Below are 16,758 nucleotides of genomic sequence, written 5' to 3'. Positions count from 1 at the left end.
AAAAAAAAAGAAAGAAAGAAAAAGAAAAACCAATGGAAACACTGCTAGTGAAGGAAGGAAAGCAGTGGTGTCCAAAAGCCTGCCTGGCCCACTGCCCTGGGAAGCCCCCCTAAGAGATGCACCCCACACAGGTCTCCACCCCACAAGGCCCTGGCTCCTCCCCACTCCTGAGCATCTCTGCTCTACCCAAGTTATCTCACGTCCCACCAGAGGGATGCATGTCACTCTCAGACACCACGGCTGCATTTCATGGGGTGTCACCTCTCCCCCAGGGACATGCGAAGCTCTGAGGATGCAGTCCACTTAGGGAAGCTTTTCCTACCCCATCTCGCAGCTCTGAAAACAGCAGTGAGCACTATTGGGCACAATGGTAACCAGAGGGATTTGCTGAAGGCGTCAGGGGAGAAAGAGCCCTCACATCTACCCATCTGACTCTGCCACTGATTCAACAGATTTCCTAAATCTACATCACTGATTAATAATATCTTTTAAATTGAGAAAATAAAGCTTTAGCTCATCTATTTGCAAATGCAGTGAGGTTCCAGTGGGCTGATATGAGAGTTCACTGCACACTGGGCTGCAGTTGGTCAGTCAACTCTCTAAAACATCTTAATCTCCATTCTCAGCCACCCATTCTACTGGGAGTTTCCTACAAATGGGAGCCTAGCCAGACCCACACCTACCCACTTATGCTGTAAGCCTTCCAACCATATTATCAATCAACCTTATTGCCAACTAACCACACCATCAACCAACCCATTGTCAATCAACTCACCATCAACCAACCCATCATCAATCAACCTTACCATTAACCAAGCCTACCATCAACCAACCTTACATTCAAATGATGCACCACTAGCTAATCTGACTATAAACCAACTCCACCATCAACCAATCCACCATCAACCAACCTTAACATCAACCAACCCCTCATCAACCAGCCTATCAACCAACTGTACCATCAATCAACCTGACCATCAACCAAACAGACCATCAACCAACCTTACCATCAGCCAACCCATCATCAACCAACTCATCATTGACCAACCTGACCATCAACCAACCCATCATCAACCAACTCCACCATCAACCAACCCATAATCAACCAACCTATCAACCAACCCATCATCAACCAACCTGACCATCAACCAAACCAACCATGAACCAACTTTACCATCAACCAACCCATCATCAACCAACTCCACCATCAACCAACCCATCATCAACCAACCTATCAACCAACTGCACCATCAATCAACGTGGCCATCAACCAAATAGACCATGAACCAACCTTACCATCAACCAACCCATCATCAACCAACTCCACCATCAACCAACCTGACCGTCAACTAAACTGACCATGAACCAACCTTACCATCAACCAACCCATCATCAACCAACTCCACCATCAACCAACCTTACCATCAACCAACCCATCATCAACCAATCCATCATCAACCAACCTGACCATCAACCAACCCATCATCAACCAACTCCGCCATCAACCAACCTGACCATCAACCAACCCATCATCAACTCCACCATCAACCAACCTGACCATCAACCAAACCAACCATGAACCAACCTTACCATCAACCAACCCATCATCAACCAATCTACCAGCCAATTGACCATCAGCCAAACCCACCATCAACCAACCTTACCTTCAAGTAATCCACTATCAACCAACTCTACCATCAACTGACCCATCATCAACCAAACTCATCATAAACTGACCTTCAACCAACCTACTATCAACTAACCTAACCATTAACCAACCCATTAACCAAATGCATCATAAACCAACCTATTAATCAACCTGATTATCAATCAAACCCATCGTCAACCAACTTTACCTTCAGCCAATCTACCCTCAACCAACCTACCGTTAACCAACCCTATCTTCAACCAACCTTACCACCAGCAAACCTTACCATCAACCAACCCCATCATGAACCAACCCCATCATCAATCAAGTTTCTTTACCATATACTTTTATCAAACCCACCCAAAGCCAGCATCATGCCAGGCACAATGGGGAACACTAAAAAGAAAGACATATGGCTCTTCCCTTGAACAGAGCTAATAGCCTGACCAGGCAGCCTTGAAATGATTGTAAGAAACATAAGGCCAGATATATTGAAGGGTCACATTTTACATGGTGCTTGAGTTTTAAGGTGAGCCCACAGGTAAAAATGATAGATGATCAAAATGACTTTTGAAAAAACTCCTGAGATCCCCCATAAACTGGAGTCTCCATGGCTTTTGCACGTAACATCATACATTATTCTTCCACACAATGGTCTGAATAATGAGGCAGACTTCAGGAGGGATCAAGAAGAAACAGCATGCACACGTCAGGGTCTGCAAACCTCTCTGCTTCAACACAGCTTTCAAGTCCACAGAGTGGCAATCTAGGTGATCCCAATAGTGACTCACTCCCTTCTCTTTACTACAGGCACATTCTAGTTGTAACACACATTCAGCCATGGATTTGTCGTTGTATTACTTAACCCTGCAACCCGTGTTAAACATTAACTCCACCACTACCTGCACATGGCCTGAGGAAACTGGAAGGGAGGGAGGGTGATCTGAGGGAGGCAGAGAGAAATACTGAGTGGGTGTTAGGAGGGAGAGGGCTTCACACGGCCTCAATGCTTGGGCAGGAACCTGACAGACAGGACAGGAGACAGCCTTCTAGACCAGAGTGATGTGAGCTCTGACAGTAAGTTCCATGAAGACAGGTCGATTGTCTTGTTTAATTCTGAATCCCCAGGGCCCGAGAGAGGATCTGGCAAACTGCAGGCATCATGGAGAACCACAGAAGAGTAGTTGGAAATGACAGAAACAAGGTCCCTGCTGCTTGAAGGCATCGAATCCTCAGAACAAGCCTGTGAGTGGACAGCGTGGTTTCCCTTTACAGATGAGGACACTGAGGCAGCTGCAGTAAGTGACTGCCCACCACCACACAGCTGGCGAGGGGCAGGGCTGGGGTTGACCCCTGATGGCCCCTGCTTCAGCAGCAAGCATGTATTCAGCACCTACTGTGTGCCAGGTATGGAAGTCTCATCGCAGTGGGGAAGTGGGTAATGAACAAAGACGTGGATGTGTAAACGTGAATAAATACCTAAGGCTGCCAGTGCCGTGTTAATGAGGCTGTGATGGAAATGCACAGGGGCGGTGGCAGAGGTGACCACAGAGGGACAGAGGGATGGTGGCCCTCACACGGCTATGATCTGAGAAAGGCCCTGACCCAGGCCCTTCCCTCTCCCTTGGAGCGCCCACCTCCGAGTCCTGTTGGCTTCTCAGCCACGACACGGCCATCTGTCCCGATCCTCTTTCTGACTGATTTCTAGAGCCCCTGCCTTGATCTCTTTGGCCTCCTGGGACTCTCTGGTCTCCCCGCAGCACCAGCCGCATCCTCTACCAAGTCCCTCCTGGCTTGGGCTCCACTGTACACTGGAGCCTCGTCCCTCGCGGCTTACCCCCTCCACGGTGCCTGAGACTCAGACTCAACCCTCCATCACTGCCCACGGCTTCTGAGGCCCTGCATGCTCCAGCCCCAGCCCGTGCCTCTGACCTGCCTCCATCCACCCTCTCCTTTCATCATGGGAAAGCAAGACCCTCCCTGCTGGTTCAGTAGAGGGGACGGGACATGGGGAGCTGGTTCAGTAGAGGGGATTGGACATGGGGAGCTGGTTATGAAGGTGAGGGAAGCCCTGAAAAAGCAGAGAAGGCAGTGAGGCAGCCCAGACAGCGGCCACCACGGAAGGACAGCGGGAGAGGTAATGGCAGCAGAGCCAGGCTGGGCCACCAGCAGAAGCTGGAACCAGACTATCCTGCCCAGGTGAGGCTGGCGTGGGTGTGCGGGGAAGGGTCTGCATGCAGGGGCTGGAGCCACAGGGGGATGCCCATGCCAGCAGGGGCCCAGGTAGGAGGCTGGCCCCTTTGCCCACCCCAGCACCACCATCTCTCCTTGGTTGGACTTGGCAGGAAGCCAAGCATAGAGCAGAGAGCAGGGCGAGCGGAGGATGGGTTCCCGGGCACAAGAGCAGGACCCCCGAGCTGGGTCCACACTCCACCCTCACACCAGCCCTTGAACTAACCCCCGGCTTTGACGCCCACCCTGTCCCAGCCAGGCTGGCTCCTCCCTGTCTCTGGTCCCTCAGCGGCTGGCACCCAGGCTCTCACGGGGCTTGTCTCCCCTTAAGGCAGCCCTCAGTCCCTGGCTGAGCTGCACTCCTGCCCTCGGCTCCTGGACAGCACGAGCGACCAGGCCCTGGTGGATCTGTGACTCCAGGCATCCCTGGTTTGGCGGCCGTCCCTGGCCATAGGCAGCCGTAGTGTGTGCCAGCAGCATGCAGCCAGCCTCCCGCTGGGCTGGGTCCAGTTGCTGGCACATTACACGTCCGCTGATAGAAATGAGCCGACAGCCCGGGCACAGGTGGAAATGAGCTGCTCGGCCACTTGAGGGGTGCTGCGGGACGGGAGAAGACTGGCCACAGGCAGGAGATCTTCCCCGAGGACCCAGCTGGGCTGCTGTATGTTTGAGTAGATGCTGGGACTGGCCTGCCTCGGGCCACCATGACCCTGTTGAAAGAGTCAGCTGAGGGGACCATCGCCCCCTTGTTTTCCAGACCGGGAACCCTGGGGGCTCCTGCTGCCTCCCCTGGCGGCACAGCTTGTGCATCAGTCTGGGGCCAGCTGGGAAAAGAGAAACCACTCCAGACTTTCCAAGAGTGGAACGTTTGACTCAGGGAATTGCCAACTCTCGGGAGGGGAGAGAAGGGGGACCTCACAGGGGTAGTGAGGTGGCCCAGGAATGTGCCATGCCACAAATCCCCAGTGGAAGCCAGATCTACAGACTGTCCAGCAGGGCTGCAGCCACAGCAGAGGCGCAGCCACTGCCCGAAAAGCCACCTGTAGCAGTGAGAGAGAAGAGCTGTTGGGCCTCCTCCCATCCCATCACCTACCCCATGTGACAGACCTGGGCCTCAGCACAGTGGTCGGCCCTGGGAGGCAGAGCCGGGCAGCAGGAGGCAGGTAGATCTCAGGGCAGAACCCAGGACTCAACATGACTGGGAACTCAGGGCCCAGCCCCTGCTGTGCCCCAGACGACAGCTGCTTTAAACAGCTGTGGCGTTGTGAAACTGGCCGGGCAGTGCCACCACGGGAACCCATCCTCACAGGTGGAGGTGGGATGTGTGGCACAGGATGCTGGTCGTTTGCTGTGGCCAAAGACCGCCATCACTTCAGTGTCCACCCATGGGAGAGCTACGTAGTGGTTAACACGGGAAGATGTGGCTCTGTATACCCCGAGAAGGAGCAACCTCCAAGATACGTGGATACATTTTTTAAAGTGTGCCGTCTTGCGAGGCATGGTGGTACATATCTCTAGTCCCAGCTACTTGGGAGGCTGAGGTAGGAGGATCTCTGGAGCCCAGGAGGTCAAGGCTGCAGTGAGCCGAGGTGGCGCCACTGAGTCCAGCCTGGGCCACAGTGCGCAACCTTGTCTCTAAAACAGATAAACAGTAAATAAAAATGAAGGGAGCAGTCTTTATAGTTCACCACCCTTTGTTTAAAGAACAAATCGGTTTGCATCCATTGAGGTACAGAAAATTTAAAAAACAAACAAAAATAGAACAAACAGCAAACCAGGGCCCCAGGCTCAGCAACCGCATCTGGAATGACAGAAAAGCAAGCGTGTGTCTAGGCCGCTGCTCTGGGCAGGGCCGGGAGGCAGGAACGGTGGCCGTGACCGTCAGTTTCCATTCTCTGCCTTCTGTGTGCTTGCATTTTCCCACATGCGTGTATCATCTTTACAAACAATTCAACCTACAGAACCCCTCTATCTCCTGACACCCCATCTTCCTGTATGTCCCAGAAAGAGCCCTCAAGCTCCTGTCCCCACTCCTAACATGGGGGCTGGCAACTTCTCCTAGACGGCCCACACCCCCACTCTAATTCCCAAGATTCAGCACACTCATGACAAAAAACACGTGCTGACCAGAAACCTGGCTCGCTTCAGACGTCAAGCTCTGACCACAGCCTTGCAGCCCACAGCGGCCCCGCCAAAGCGACCCGATCCCTCGGCTGGGCTATGCATCCATCCGCCCCTGGAACGTCCAGTCTGACCCCCGACCATGTTCCCAGTCCTGGCCACCCGGCCCGCCCCCAGCCCCACAGAGTGAGACCCCAGTTCTGAGGGTAGCCCTGAAAGAAGATCCCCCGAGACGGGATCACCCCAGAGGCTGCTGCCAGCTCCCTCTGCAGAGCGGCTCAAGCACAGCACAGCTGCCGAGCAGACACTGCTTCGGGAGAATTGGGGAATAAATGAAGCAACATCTGCTTCTCCTCTAAAAGGAGCAGCCTGGGTCTGGCTGGAGGAGGCAAAGGCAACTGGATTTGTCAAGAGAGTCAGGGGTGGAACCCTCAGAACCTTGAACCTACGTCTCCCTGCCCCCAGGACTGCGAGGTGCCCAGGCAGGGCTGGGGCTGAGCTGACAGCAGAGCTGAGCCCGGCAGCTCCCGGCTGCTGCTCCACCCGAAACACAGGTTTTCACCTCTGAGGTCCATTTCCCAATGTCCTAGGTGGCCGGCAGCCTGAGAGCCAGGGGCACTGACGGGAGAGATGGGGGTGGCAGGTGTCGTCCCTGCTCCCAGGGCTCACTCAGCTCTCCACTCAGAGAGGCACAGGCCACAGGTACGGGGAGGGCCCTGGGGGCCGAGAGTGGGCGTCTTGAGGGAGATTGGAGGGGCATGGGAGGGGTGCGTAGGGTGGGAGACAGGAGGGGGTGGAAGGATGCATGCCCCTGCGCCTCCCGCCGGTGAGCTCCCAGCTCCCATCCCCAGCCCAGCTCTCAGCAGCCCAGGACAGGACTTGGGAAAACTCACCCGTGAGGCGGGGTGGGAACAGCACACACCCGTGCACCTGGAGGGTGCTGGTGGAATGGTAAGGAGCCCATCCAGAAGGACCCAGCGGGCTTTGCCCACCACCCTCTCCTTCTGGAAGAACTGCAGAGGCTGGGGAATTAGAAGGGATGGTGACAATTTTCTGGGTCTCTAAGAGGATGGTACCGAGGACAGATGTCCTCCCCACTGGGCCGGAAGACGCTAGTGAACATGGCATTGCTCAGGGAGTCAGGGGGTGGGCTGCTGAACAAACCAGCTTCCTTGTTACTCCTGGGCAAGGCAGGACACACTTCTGCCTCCAGGATTAGAGGGGTCCAGGGATGGGTGGAGGGGCCTCTCCTCTGAGCCCCTCCAGCCTCCATAGTTCCCCCCATCCCCATCAACAGGGCAACAGACCACCCTGCCCTGGTGCCCACAGCCAAGGACTGAACCTTCTTATGAAGAGTGAGTGGAAGGAGACTTGTGGCCATGAACGGGTTAATGCTGGGATGGCTGCAGTCCCAAGTGCAGTAGCCAGGCCTGCTCCACCCCACCCCACTCCCACTCCACTCTCACGGGGTCCTCAGGCCAGGACATCCCCAGGAACTTCATACTCATGGCTCACTGTGACCTCACTCTGTCAGGCAGTGTTTGGGGCTGGGTGCTGAGGCTGCATGCTCAGGGCTAGGTGCTCAGGGCTCGGTGCTGAGGCTGGGTACTGAGGCTGGGTACCGAGGCTGGGTGCTGAGGCTGGGTGCTGAGGCTGGGTGCTCAGGGCTGGGTGCTGAGGCTGGGTGCTCAGGGCTGGGTGTTGAGGCTGGGGACTGAGGCTGGGTGCTCAGAGCTGGGTGTTGAGGCTGGGTGTTGAGGCTGGGTACTGAGGCTGGGTGCTCAGGGCTGGGTGTTGAGGCTGGGTGTTGAGGCTGGGTGCTGAGGCTGGGTACTGAGGCTGGGTACCGAGGCTGGGTACTGAGGCTGGGTGCTCAGGGCTGGGTGCTGAGGCTGGGTACTGAGGCTGGGTACCGAGTTGGGTGCTCAGGGCTGGGTGTTGAGGTTGTGTGTTGAGGCTGTTTCGGCCTGAGTGGTGCCTACTTCTCCCTCCTCCGATAACCACCACAGCTCCACAAGGAAAGTGTCCCACCCATGTCGCAGCAGGGAAACTGAGGCTCAGAGCAGGCACCTGCTCAAGGCCTCTCAGCACATCACCAGGAGGGACCTGTGTGTCCAGCTGGCTGGGAGGCAGAGGGGCCTCTACTGACCCCAGTGCATGCAGGAGGTGTTATTGGGAGGTGGTCTGGCTAACATTCGCACAGAGACCCCATGGAGGGAGCCTGTTTCTGACTTGAGCTGTACATGCTGCAGCTGCTGGCACCACTGTTGGCACAGTCTCGCCTGTGACACATCCTCGGGACCGCAAATACAGCTCAGAGTGGTTCTCACAGCTCCCAGCAATGCTATGTAATTCAGGCCCTGCCACTGCCTGCCCTGTGCCCTTCCCTGGAGCCAGAGCCTGTCTTAGGGGCTCAAGGCTGCACCTGGCTGGGTAACCGCAGGGCGCGGGGCCTAGAACGTGGGTCCGGGTGGAGGCCATGCCGTTCCTGCCTCAGGAAGGCGTGGTGTGCCCCCACGGTGCCCTTCCTTTCCCACCCGTAGCTAGATTTAGAAATGCCCAGAAAAGCCTGCAGTTGGTTTCGGGACACGGACTCCTCTGACTCAGAAACCACAACCTCAAATGCCTCCGAGAGGCAGGGCGTCAGCTCAGGAGGGCAGCAGGGGCCTGCAGACATAACCCCAGGTGGGACTGTGCTGCCAAAACGAGCATGCTCCCTCCCACAGTTCGAACCAAAGTCCTTCTCAGTGGAGATGCCACTCTCCCCCCCAGAAAAGAGCAGGAAGCATTTCACGGTCTCCTAAAAGCAGAAGAGCAATACGAACATGATGAGGGAGGATAGCTGCTTGTGGTACAGGGAGGCCATGTGGACCGGGGGGCTCTGGGGACCTTGCCCGAGCACAGGGGTGGCAGCCACTCGCCTCCAGCGTCGTTTCCAGCCAGAGGGGGAAGCCTAGCATGTCCAAATTTTCCTCTTCTTTTTTTATTTAAAAAAAAATCCAAAAGTTTAGATAAAATATCTGTGTTTTGGAATACTGACAACCAATTTTTAAAAATTTAAGCCTCTGCGGGCTAAATGAAGCCCATTCACTGGCCAGAGTCAGCCTTCAGACCACGGTTCACGACCATCTTATTGAAGTGCTATTTCCCTGTGACCACCAGGCCCCAGGAAGGGGTGTTCGGGGACTGGCATTCCCAGGGGCTCCTGTACTGGCACAGGGCTCCTGCACCCCCCAGGTCAGAGCCACCCCAAGGCAGGCGCCCATGCCTGGGATGCTTCCCATGCCCGAAGCCTGGGAAGTGGCCACCTGGGAGGAAGCGGCCACCTGCAGGAAAAAGAGCGCACTGCAGCAGGCCCCGGGGCTCCTCCCAACCTCCCACACACTCCTCGAGCACTGCCCTTCCTCACTGGGTGCAGCCTGGGCAGGACTTTCCATCAACATCGGGGGGCTCTCCCACCTTAGACAACGAGACCATCTCCCGGGCCTGCACACCCTGAGCGGGGAACACAAGTGCCAGGAACAGCTGCAGCTGAATTTTCCCTAAGGCCGGGCCCAAATGCCTTCCACGGCACCAGTCCCCATGCCCAGCACCTTCATTGGGTGCGTGGCTTCAGCAAGAAATGCTGGGGAGTCCACGCCTGAGCCCTCCTCTTGGTCCCTGGCTGAGCCAGCCCATACCTGCATCCACTCCTGGGTTAACCTCAGGTCCTCGCTCCCTCATACCCTGCCAGCCAGTCCTTAGAGAGGACAGAAAGTTGAACTCCCACCTACCTGCGGCAGTACAGACCCGTTGTGTCAGCATGACTGGGATCCACTGACTAAACCAGCACGCATGTGGCATTCCGGCCTCCAAGGAGAACACATCTTTTTCTCTAAGTTCCTCTCCCCTTGTGGAACAGACTCGATCCTGCACGCCCTCATTCATACAGCAAACACGGGCACAGGCGTGTCTCAGCGCCCGGGCATCAGGAAGGAGCAGTGAGCACGAAACATCACCCCTGGGTAGCAGGCCTCAGAAACACCTCTTCGAGCTAAATGATTTTATTCATTTGATCATGTCATGCAATTCCACACAAATACACACCTGGGTCAGAGCCCACAGGCTGATGTTTACAGTCCTTTCTCTCCCCAGCTCCTGCCACTGCCTTACCTGGGTGGCCCCCTCCTGCCCCTGCCCACTAACAACCTTGAATGCGCTGTCCATGCCTTTCTGATAATCACATACCAAGATACAAATGTTGCATATTTAAATGCATACACAGAACACACCCACGCACAGGCACAGGGGATCCTGCCGTGGCTTTACAAAAATGGGATATGTATCACTCTAGTCTACCTCTTGTCCTTTTCTTTTTTTTTTTTTTTTGAGACGGAGTCTCGCTCTGTCACCCCGGCTGGAGTGCAATGGCCGGATCTCAGCTCACTGCAAGCTCCGCCTCCCGGGTTCCCGCCATTCTCCTGCCTCAGCCTCCCGAGTAGCTGGGACTACAGGCGCCCGCCACCTCGCCCGGCTAGTTTTTTGTATTTTTTAGTAGAGACGGGGTTTCACCGTATTAGCCAGGATGGTCTCGATCTCCTGACCTCGTGATCCACCCGTCTCGGCCTCCCAAAGTGCTGGGATTACAGGCTTGAGCCACCGCGCCCGGCCAAACGAATGTGTCAGAAGCGTGTTACCTTGGAAATCGCTGCAAGCGCACTGGCATGATGACAGTCCATTCTTTCACAGTTGCACCGCGTTTCCTGACTTCATCATTCCTCTTTTAGTGTAGAGATGAATAATATCCCTTAGCGTGGATGTATTAGAATTTATGCAATCACTAGTGTTATGTTTATTCATGCTTCTGTTCCTTCTACTATAAATAATGTAAATATTCTGATTTCATACTTTTTTATGTCATCTTACTTGCTGATTCTTTTAATTCTCTGACATAGATTCTCGTGGGTGTACTGAGAAGTTACTGGGTCTGTTCTGGATGAATTCTCTGTTCCAATGGCCTACTTTTCTAGGATAATTTTATCCAATTAAAAGAAAAACTTGCCTTCTCTGGGTTCTTACTGGATCTGGGGTTGCTAATTTCAAAGGTGCAGAAAGCATGCCTGGGGAGTAGAGCGGCTGGGGTGGTGAGGGCTGGGTCTGGATGCAGATCTACTGGACAACCCGGGTGTTCGTTCCCCTGCTTGAACTGCACTCAGTAGGAGAAGTTAGAAGCACCCAGAGATGACGCCATGTTTTTGTGACTCACATGTAAAGCAAAGCTACCCATTCTTGCCCACGGCTGGAGGAGGAATAAATTGGTACATGGTTCCCAGAGTGCAATGCAGCAATGTTTTTCAAAACCAAAATGCCGGTGCCCTTTGCCCACAGATTCGCCTGCCAGCAATTTATTCTAAAGAAGCGTGTGTAGGGTCATGCACTCCGGAACCACCGGAAGTCGCCAGATGCTGGAAGCCATCACAGTGTCCGTCAGCAGATGCCTTGACATGGCCCCTCAGGGCTGGGTCCTAATCACCAAGTTGACAGCAGTATGCAAAGATAGAGTGTCGTTTTGGGGTCTCCCTCCCCTGGACAGCAGCCCTGAAGCCCACCCCACCTCGGCCCAGTTCACTCAGGTGAACCCTGTCGTCTGATGGGCTTTCCACAAAAAGGGCACTGCCCACTTAGGAGGAAGGGGCTTCCCGAAACCACCACCAAGAAGGAGGCTGGGTATGGAGAAAAGCCAAGGGAAAACCTCGGAGAGAGAAGGGACACGATGCGGATGTGAGTTCCCGAGCAGAGAGCCTGCACCAGGAACCCAAATAAGGTCACTGGTGGTATTTTTATTAATTCTCTGAGCGTGCTGCAAATTTGGTTTCTACTTATGATATCAGTCTTAACTTTTTTTAATGTTGAGGAGAATGTTCATTTTTAGCATGGATAATTTTAAACCATTTTTAAATCAACCTTTTCTGGCAATGAATAGATGTGATTTGCTCCCATGAAGACACCCACAGACTGTCAAAATCCAGTGTCACCGAGAGGCAGCGGTGATGGATGGAGACCCATAAGTCGTCTGTTCCAGGTTTTCTGCTCGCTGGACCAGGCCCTTCCCTTCCTTCCTCTACCACAAAAACACAACACGTACAAACACAGTTTTCAGCTGAAAGTACCTCCCTCTCTCCGGCCATGCCGAGAAGGAAGCTGCACTGGGCTTTAGTTCTCAGCCTACAGAGGGACCAGAAGAGGAGGCTCTGCTCCCAGGTAGCTGGTGCTCCAGAGCCCGGGCACAGCCCTAACATTCGGGATTTGGCTCAAGGCCAGGCTCTGCCCCCTGATGTGACCTCAGGGAATCCCCTATGACTCACCTGTGATGGCCACAATGATAGCACCTCACTCATGTGGTGAGGACCGAAGGAGAGGGCAGGCCTGAGTGCAAGCCCCCACCAGGCAGGGAGCACTCAGAGACAGGGAGCATCTACAGGCAGGGAGCCTCTGAAATGGTGCCTGTTACTGTCTTTCCCTTACTCCCAGGTGGTCAGCTGTGTGACAGCCACAATCACCAGCCTGCACTCAATAAATGGCTCCCAGCAGCCACTCTGTCCCAGTGGCCCGGCGCCCACTCTGCAGAGTTATGCATGAAGGAAGGTGTTCCCTGAAGGCAATGCCTGTGTCCAGAACCCCTGCCCCCTGGCCCTTGGTTTGGGTTCCTTTTTAAGCCACAGTCTGTTTCTTCTGTCTCTGAATCTTCCAGGTTCCCACTTCACTCACTTCCAGGCTGAGGACCTGTCTCTACTTCAGCTCCTGGAACAAAGGAAGTTTTTCACATGCCAATGAGCACATATTTAGGGCCAGACTATCCGTGCTCAGATTTGGTAACAATTGCTGCAGCCAGCTCCCAGGACACGAACAGAAATCTGAGCTGATGTTTGCAGACTGCGTGCCTGTGCCTGGGTCTGTCCAGAGGGTGGTCTGGGACCAGTGGGGCCTCACTCCACCCGGGCCTTGTCGGAAACAAGGATGCCAGGCCCCACCCCAGACCCGCTAAATGTGGGGTCTGCATCTTCACAAGACCCTGGGCGGCTGGTCCAGCACACAGATGACCTCTCACATATGGCTCAGAAGTAATAACTGATGACACCTCTAACAGTCAGAAGATTTCACGGGAGAAACAGATCGCCAGCGTTTTCAGTCATCTGCAGTGCCACTCCTGCCCTCCACCCCCGCCACCCCAGCAAGGTGCCGGTTCTTGGGTCTCTGCAGCAGCCTCCACCATCTCCCCTGCTCCCTGCCTCCTGCCCCTCACGACCCCTGGGCCTGGAGCCCCTGCCTCAGCCCTGGCGTCTCCCCGAGGACCACCCCAGCTGCTCCCTCCTTGCCCTCTGCCTGCGCCCTGTCCTCTACCTGGGCCAGGAGGCTCCATCCTTTCCACCCTGAGATGTAGAATCCACTGCCACCTTCTCAGGCAGGCCCTCCTGGGCCTCCGTCTGTAAAACAGCACCGGCATCAGCAGCACCGTGTTTTAGTGCCTAATTATCCCCCAAGTCATCCTACATGATCTCCCGCGTGGCCCGTACGGGGCAGGACATGGTGCGCACTGACTCGCAGTGTCTCTGTGAGCACCACAGCATCCTCACTGCCAGGTCCCCATGGCCCGGGTGCTACCTCAACAGCCCAGGCTCTACCGGTAATTTAATAATGCACCGTTGAACAATGGGGGACGCCAGCAAGTGCCCCCTTGCTCTGGGGCTCAGTTTCTCCACTGGTGAGACGAGCAGCCTTGGCCACAGCACCGTGCAGACCGCCCGTCTCCAGGAATGGACAGGTGCTCTCTGTGGGGGCAGCTCTGCGCCTTTTCCCCTCTCCCTACGACACCAGGAGGGAAGCCCGAAGGGAGCCCTGTGGGCCGGGCCCTGGCAGGACGGGGGAGGGGAGAGGAGAAACGGAGCTCATGGGAGGAGAGAGACGGCGTCACGGCCGTCCACAGAGGATGCTGCTCCTCAGACTGAGGCCTGGTCTATGCAAGAAATTTAAACCCAGGAACTGTTTCTACATTCACCTCTCTCTAGTGTAGTTTCATTCATTCTGTTTAATTTTCTTTAAATTGCCACCAATGATCCAGGTCATGGATCTCCCCAGCTGCGAACAGCCCACCTCCACGTGGAGGCCCTGGGGTCTGCAAGCCAGGAGAAGAGGGGCCGCTGGGAAGGCATGGGGGGCGTGGGGACTGGGAAGGGGCAGTCGCTGGCTGGGCAGCTGCTCTCGGGGTACCACTCCTTAAGGAGCACCCCTCGGGATTGTCTGGCGGGTCACACCTGCCTGCACAACATTTACCACTGAAGGGTGAGGGCAACGGGTGGGCTTGGGTCCCACCACCCTCACAACAGAGCCACCCCTTTGGAACCTCTAAACCCCCACGGCCCTGAGCCAGAAAGCCCTGGAATGGAAAGGCCTGGCAGTTCCACTTGCTACATGGCCGGCCCTTCTTGGGGGACCCTGACGGCACGGAAGCTACTGAGGAGACTGCCGGTCCCCTGTCACCTGACGCTTCATCTCGCGCAGCGCCAAGGGCTCCTGGGTCCAGGCTCCAAAACACGTAGGTCTAGGATGCTGGGTGTGCATCTGTGCATGAGGGGCCCAAGGGTGTGTGGTGCCCCGTCCTATCCACTTCAGATATGTCTCAGAGCCTGGGTAACAAAGTGAGGCCCCTCCTCTACAGAAAATTAATACACGCACACAAAAAAGCCAGTGCAGTGATCACACCTGTAATCCCAGCGCTTTGTGGGCTAAGGTGGGAGCACTGCTTGAAGCCAGGAGTTCAAGACCAGCCTGAGGAACATGGTGAGAGCCCAGCTCTACAAAAAAATTAAAACTTAGCCAGGCGTTGTGGCATGTGCCTATAGTCCCAGCTACCTGGGTGTCTGAGGTGGGAGGATAGCCTGAGCCCAGGAGTTCTAGGCTGTAGTGAGCCATGATCAGACCACTGCACTCCAGCCTGGGCAACAGGGCGAGACCCTGTCTCTAAAAATTAATTTATTTAATTTAATAAAAATAAAATATGGCTTGGACATCTCTCTGGAGTCTCCAAAAGTGATTCACGGTGTGACATCAAGCCCATCGTGCATTTTGTGAAAAGAAAGGGCCTTCTCTTTGGAAACAGGAATAGCTGTTTCCCTCCAGTGTCTTCTGCAGAGCGGGGCTCATACGCGCTCATGTGAGCAGCAGCCCGTGGGCCGGTGAGGCTGGGATCACACCGGCCGCAGGTGTCACGTGCGTCTTTCGCCCTCAGGCATGTGAGCAGCAGCCCGTGGGCCGGTGAGGCTGGGATCACACCGGCCGCAGGTGTCACGTGCGTCTTTCGCCCTCAGGCATGTGAGCAGCAGCCCGTGGGCCGGTGAGGCTGGGATCATGTCGGCCGCAGGTGTCACGTGCGTCTTTCGCCCTCAGGCATGTGAGCAGCAGCCCGTGGGCCGGTGAGGCTGGGGTCATGTCGGCCGCAGGTGTCACGTGCGTCTTTCGCCCTCAGGCATGTGAGCAGCAGCCCGTGGGCCGGTGAGGCTGGGGTCATGTCGGCCGCAGGTGTCACGTGCGTCTTTCGCCCTGTGAGGGGCTGTGGCTCAGGGGCGTCTGCCATTTCGTTTCCACGGAATTTAAAGATGAGGTTATCTCCATCTGCCCCGGCAGCATTACAAGTCACTTCCAAGCACCAGGGCCCTGTTCCCATTGACCTAAGAGTGACTGCGGTCCACCCGGCCTCCGCACACAGAATCCTGTGGCTCAGGTTTGCTGGTGGTTTCTGTTGGGGAGTGAGGGTGCCTGGGCTGAGCACTGGACCTGTGACTGTCACAGTGAGCTCGTGACCTTCCCACAGCAACCACCTGGGGGGCCGCATTCCTAGGCCCTCTTTCTGGAGAAGGAAAAGTCTCCCAGGACGGGAGAAGGCGGAACCCGGATTCTGCCTCTGTCATACCTTGAAGAGTTCTGTCTCCTGGTCAACAGGACGGTGGGAGCCCAACCCATTCAACCCCCCAGAAACCAACATGAAACCACGCAGGACACGCGGGGCAGCATCGCCCCCTGGTCCAGTGCAGACGCTGCAGACGCTGGTGGATTCAGGTAGATTCCGCCTGTCCACGGCCTTGATAAACGTGACCACAGAGGCAGGCGGTGACCCAGGCAGGGATGGCTGTTAACGCCCTGGAGACAAAGTGCCTGCTGGGAAACACCTGAGCGTGGCGCCCCCTCCCAGGGAGCTGCTGCGATCACAGACGTCCTGACTCTTCCCGAAGCCACCCTAAGAGCCCTAGACTGGGAATGAGCCCCCGGAAGTGACTGGCCACGATGAGCACATGAGGCTCTAAAAGACCAGGGCCCCACATGGAAGACGAGTCTCGTGACAAATCTGTCCGGGAGACGCTGGAGGCGTCACTGCTTCCCTGCCTGACTTACCCTCTAGCCTGGCCCTCTCTCAGCCCCCAAAATGCCCAACGCCAGCAACAGATTACAGCCCAGCATCCAACGTATCACCGGTTCCCAACACATCTGCCAAACCCAGCCTGGCTCGGAGCAGCCACATCTACGCTGTCCACACCAGCCCTTCCGCGAGCCCAGTCCACGGAGGAGAGTGTGGGTGTGCAGTGTCAGCAGCAACACCTCCTTCCACTCCTGGTTTCCACCTACACGAGAGTCTGCTTGCCCCGCCCCAAACCCAGGGTGGCTCAGACCAAGCTGCTCCCCAGTGGCTCTCCAAAGGCTTCCTGCGCATTTAGAATGAAATTCAC

General features: G+C 55.6%; 1 protein-coding gene across 4 annotated transcripts in view; it reads right to left on the bottom strand.

The window, feature by feature from the left end:
• ADGRD1 (adhesion G protein-coupled receptor D1) overlaps nt 1-16,758 on the bottom strand; it is a 186,567-nt gene that overhangs the window by 39,773 nt on the left and 130,036 nt on the right. The gene's annotated exons all lie outside the window — the stretch shown is intronic.

This window comes from Macaca fascicularis, chromosome 11, assembly GCF_037993035.2.
Source record: "Macaca fascicularis isolate 582-1 chromosome 11, T2T-MFA8v1.1".
In the NCBI taxonomy this organism is placed as follows: Eukaryota; Metazoa; Chordata; class Mammalia; order Primates; family Cercopithecidae; genus Macaca; species Macaca fascicularis.
Note: the sequence above shows the minus strand (reverse complement) of the source record. Positions and strands in the feature narration are given on the sequence as shown.